Below are 5,566 nucleotides of genomic sequence, written 5' to 3'. Positions count from 1 at the left end.
GCCCTGCCCTGGGCAGGGGCAGTGGGCACACGCCTGCTCCCCAGCCCGGCCCTCAGAGCCTCCCCTGCTGGGGCCCTCAGAGCTGGACGTCAGAAGCCTTGACGTGGGGCTGCCTTCAGAATCCAAAGACGGCCCCCCCGCCCCCAGCACTTGCCTCCTTTGCAGAGGAGGGGGTCACGTGGCAGCCACTTGCTTCAGTGTGAAGAGTATCCCAGCAACCTCGGAGCACGGGCCTGGGGTCCTCACAGAGGCACAGGCCCCGGTTATGTCACCCACAGCACCTGGATGTTACAACTCCTGGGAGGCGAGGTCCACTGACCCAGTGGAGAGTGACTTTGGTGGGAAGTTCTCGAAGTGTTTCTCCTGCCCGCAGACCATGTGGCCCCTGTGCTGGGGCTCAGTCGCCAGCACTCCCGTCTCAGACCCCTGTGCTCGGCTCTCCCGTGCAGGGCCACTGGGCGCAAGGCCCCGCACTCCGCGCTGTCACAGCAGGTCTGTGCAGGGCACTGGCTACCTGCATTCGCAAGGCGGCCGGTCCCAGTTACAGGTCCTGGGGGAGCCCCTTATTCACCAAACCCAGAGGTCTGGGTTGTAGACTTGGTGAGGCCTCAGCGAGCTGCTCACTGGTTTCATCCCTGGGACCCTGAGAGCCTCCCATAGCCCCACCCACCGGCCTCTGCCTGTGAGAGGGTGGCCACCCCCCAGTTTCACATGTTGCGCCTGCGCCGGGCTCCCCTGCACTCTGAGCAGCCCTTCTGCCCCAACTCCTGGAGGCGGCTGCGAGCCCCTGTAAAGATCTGGGAGCCCCGCCTAGCGAGGATTTGACTGCTATTGGCCATGTCTCGCGTGTGGCCCTGGAGATGTCATGCCTCTGCCGTGCCCATAATTGACTGATGCCCCCCGGGTGCCCTTGGGGTTCTCCACGCTTCCCCAGGCTGCTCCGCCTGGCGGGCCTGTCAGGGGACCGGCCTGTTCTGTGAGACACGGGCCTCTCTGACCCGCAGCTGTGGCTCCAGGGCCTCGCTGCAGCCCGGGACCTTCCTTCCCACCTCCTCCCGCTGCGCTGTCCTTCCCGTTGGTAAGGGGCCTGGTGATCTGACGGACCGCCCTGCCTCCCGCGGGTGTTTTCTAATTCCAGCTTGACGTCTGCTTCCCCGAGGATTCGAACTCACACATTTCACAGCTGCAGTGGATAAGAGGGTCCCAGATGTTGTTGCATTCCTCTTTACACCTTCAGTGTGTCTGAAATATGGTCCTAATATTTGACTGGAAAAGGCCTTCTTGTGACAGCATCCCCCAGGGCGTAGGGAGGAGGCTGCCCTGGAGCGGAGACGCACTTGCACTCCTGCTCTGGTGATGCCCGCCTTCCTCCAACGCGCCAGGGCTTTTCTGCTCCTTTTTAGCCAATTAGTGCAGATCGTCATTCGGTCCAGATTCTCATTAGTGACTTCGGCGAAATGTCAGAGCTTCTGCCAGCTGCCCGAGAGGGCAGCTTGGATGCAAATTCCTGGTGGTTATGCGCATTCCAACAAACACTGCCCGGTCCCCACTCCTGTGCCTCCGGCTGGAGCAGGGCACCTCCGTCCATGGCCACATGCTTTCCTCGGACCCTGGAAACAAGCAGCAGGTCCCTGCAGTGCTTTCTGGGTGTAACTCTTCTCTCCCCATGCCTCTGCCTGGTCTCATCTGGACCCCGTGGAGTCGGACCCGGCGTGTTCCAGAAGAGCAGTGAGGGGGGGTCACGTGGGAACTCCAGGGTGGGACAGTGAGCTCTTGGGGACAGTGTCCTCGCGTCGTCGCCGTCCCCAGGCCCCGCCATTCCTGTCGGATGCTACCGTAGCCCGACAGGCCCCCTCACAGAGGGACCGCGGGGTGTGGATGCAACGGCCCCTGTAGTTCAGTGACTCCACACTCAGTCCCTGCGGTCAGTCCTCAGCAGCTTCACTTCTGTGCTACGCCGAGAAGAGGTTCCTCCCAGGTCTGCAATGGCCCTGAGTTGTACGTGGGCCTGAGGCGCACATCCTGCCTGGAGCCAGTGGTTTTCTTGCTTTGAATGACCCAGCGGCAGGAGCCCTGTCCAGCTCTGTCCCAGCGCCCTCACCCGGAACGTACCCTCGGCTGCCGGTGTTTCCCTTTCAGAAGCGCGTGGCCCGCCCCAACCTCCTGCAGCCCCTGGGATCCAGGCCACAGCCCTTGACTGGGAATCAAACTGGCACAGGATGACGCCCAACCAACTGGATGAGCCACACCTCCCAGGGCAGCAGGGCTTCTCTGAAGGGACAGTGCAGCAGGTCACAGGATGGAGGGAAGTTAGACAGCGGCCTCAGGACGGGCAGGACCCGGCTCGGGGACCTGAGTAGCGAGGCTCTGCCACAAGATGCCTCCCCTCTTGCCACCGCCCATCCCGCCATCTCCACCAGGGATGCAGATTCTTGAGAGATTCTGACAGGGCTGGACAGGGTCATGAACCAAGCCCTATGGCGAGGGACAGGCATAGTGATTGGCCTACGCCGAGAAGAGGTTCCTCCCAGGTCTGCAATGGCCCTGAGTTGTACGTGGGCCTGAGGCGCACACCCTGCCTGGAGCCAGTGGTTTTCTTGCTTTGAATGACCCAGCGGCAGGAGCCCTGTCCAGCTCTGTCCCAGCGCCCTCACCCGGAACGTACCCTCGGCTGCCGGTGTTTCCCTTTCAGAAGCGCGTGGCCCGGTGGCCGGAGGGCAGGGGATTACCTGCTCCCCACTGGGTACCATTGGGCCCTCTGTTCTGCTAAATAACAGGAACCAGAGTCCTGCTGATCCTGGCCCATGGAGCTATGAAAACCAGCCCCAAGTAGCTCACATATCCCACGGGCTTATTTGGCTGCAAGAACCAAAAGTTGACTGAAAAAGTCAAATAGGAACAGGGGCTTTGTTTATGTATTTATTAGAATGGTTTATTGACTTTTTTTTAGAGGGGGGGGAAGGGAGAGGGAGAGAGAGAAACATCAATGAGGGTCATGAACCAAGCCCTATGGCGAGGGACAGGCATAGTGATTGGCCCAGAAGAATACGGTTGCCAGGGGAGCTGTGGCCCCACCCCCTGCAAGGAAACGATGCTAACAGACACAACAGAATGTGATCCGCACACCTCGTCCTTCCAGTCCTGAGCCTTTCCACGCCCCGTCCCCTCTTCCTGGGGCCTGGGCTCTCCTGTGGGCCTTGCGGGGGTGTCACCTCCCCTGGGAGCTTGCAGGAGGTCCACAGCCTGTGGGAGCCCCCTTCCTGAGTGATTTTACAGCTTCTCTCCCTATAGTCTGTCTGTTTACTTGTCCGTCTGTCTCGCTGGATTGTGAGCTCAGCACAGACACCTGCTTCCCTGCTTCCCCGGGGGCCAGGTGGTCTCTCCTGCCTGCCCCTTGCGCTCCAGGTCCCCGCTTCTCGTCTGTTCATGGAAGCCAGCAGCCTGTCTTTTCGGCCTGTGTGTTTCTGTCAGGCTCCCGGGAGCAGACTGAGATGAGTTTAGCGTGTTTATCAGGAATGTCCTCAGGATGGACACCTGCAGAGGGAGAGGGGAGGACGCAGGAGTGGACAGAGGGAGTGGTCGGGTTCTACATGATCCCCAAAACATCCTCCGCCCATCTCATGGGGAGCTTGGACCTGGAATGTGAGGGGACCAGGCCTTTAACCTGGTCATTGGGTTCTGCTGCCCAGAAGGGGGCGTGGCTTTGGCAAGACAGCTCTCTTCAGTAGAAGCAGCCCTTCAAGGGGCGACAGCGCAAGTCTCCAGTGGACACTTCCCGCAGCGGGGGTGGGGTGGGGCAGGGAGAGGGAGATGGGGGGTGGGGGAGAGGGATCATGTCCTTCATTCCAAAGGAGGGCCCGGGCAGCGTGTCCCAGCGTTCCCCGCTCGAGACCATGCCCCAGGCTTATTCAAGTTCCTGAGAAAGAGTCTGTGTCCCCCAACGGGCTGTGCTCAGGTAGCTGCCAAGTCACTTGGGACAAACAGCCCTCCAGCCTGCGCCCAAAAGAGGTGCAGGGGAGCCTCCAGCGTGGCCCTGCAAGTTCAGGGACAGGCGGACGAGATGGCTGGGCCCGGCTGGTGAGCCCAGGAGAGCGTCCGAGTGAGGACAGGAAGGTGGGTGAGGCTGCGTCTGCCTCGTCCCAGAGCAAGTCTGGAGACAGGAGTTCTGGGCTGGCACGGTGGCTAAAGGTATTGCTGGGGACGGGCTCCGTCACATTTAGCATGTTGACCTCATCGTCACATGGTGGCTGCTGCACATCTGGCCACCACATCTGTGCACCCCTCGAACCAGGCACAGGGGGAGGGACCCCAGAAAGGAGAGGTAAAGAGGAGGGCAAAGGCTCCTGCTGCAGCCACTTCACTCGGAAAGAAACGGCTGCTCCCAGGCTTCCACCCGCTGCTCATCCGTCACAGTTGTGCCCCAGGCTGCTTAGCAGCAAGAGGGACTGGGAAGGTGAGTCTTTCGGCCTTCTAGCCGCAGGGTCACGAAGGGAGGGACAGGGGCTTGGGATAGCGTTCGGATGGCTCACCCGCTGTGTGTGCCACTGCCACCTACTGCTGCGTGACCTCGTGTCCCTGGCGAGAAAGAGGAGATAACCATAGCGTCCTTACCAGCGTTCTCAACCTGTGGGTCACAACCCTTTTGGCAGTTGACGACCCTTTCACAGGGGTCGCCTAAGACCATCCTGCATATCAGATATTTACATTATGATTCATAACAGTAGCAACATTACAGTTATGAAGTAGCAATGAAAATAATTTTATGATTGAGTCACAACGTGAGGAACTGTATTTAAAGGGCCAGAAGGTTGAGAACCACTGGTCCACACCAGGCGAGTTCACACTACAGCCCCTGGTACATGGGAAACTCACAGTGAATGTTAGCCAGCTCGTAAGGACTGATGCTCATGACCCCGGTGGTGGCACCTGACTGGCGGCATCTGGAGGAGGCACCGACCTGCCGGGCTCTGCCTCAGACGGACGGACGGACGGACGAACAGCTCACCGAGGAGTACGGGGCGTGCCCTGGGGAGGCAGGGGGGCCAGGGCTTGGTTCAGTGTGAGGTGTTTGGGGTCAGAGACAGGGGCCAGGATTTGGGGATGCAGCTGGGTGTGGCTGTGTCCCCAAGCCCTGGGGTGGGGCAAGGCAGCCTTTGGCTTGGGGGCTGGGCCCGCTCAGTGGGAGGGTGAAGGTGGCAGGTGACAGGCTGGCTGGGCCCCTCTGGCTGGCGGCTTCATTGTGGTGAGTGGAATTTGGCCCTGAGGTCCAGTGACTCATTGCTCTTCTCCACTGTTGGGGAATCAGGACCAATCGATTGTGAGCAACTTTAATAAACGGATTCAATTTGATGAACAAAAGAGGCAGAGGGAGGGAGTATGTATTGCTTCCAGCCAGAGGCCAGTGGCTAATCTTGGCTCATAACCCCTCCGGTGGTGGCTTAAATAAATGAGTGCAGCCCTGGCTGGTTTGGCTCAGTGGATGGAGCGTTGGCCTTCAGACTGAAGGGTCCCGGGTTCGATTCTGGTCAAGGGCACATGCCTGGGTTGTGGGTTCAATCCCCAATAG

Source organism: Myotis davidii, unplaced genomic scaffold (genome assembly GCF_000327345.1).
Source record: "Myotis davidii unplaced genomic scaffold, ASM32734v1 scaffold1073, whole genome shotgun sequence".
NCBI lineage: Eukaryota > Metazoa > Chordata > Mammalia > Chiroptera > Vespertilionidae > Myotis > Myotis davidii.
This window is presented reverse-complemented; position numbering follows the sequence as displayed.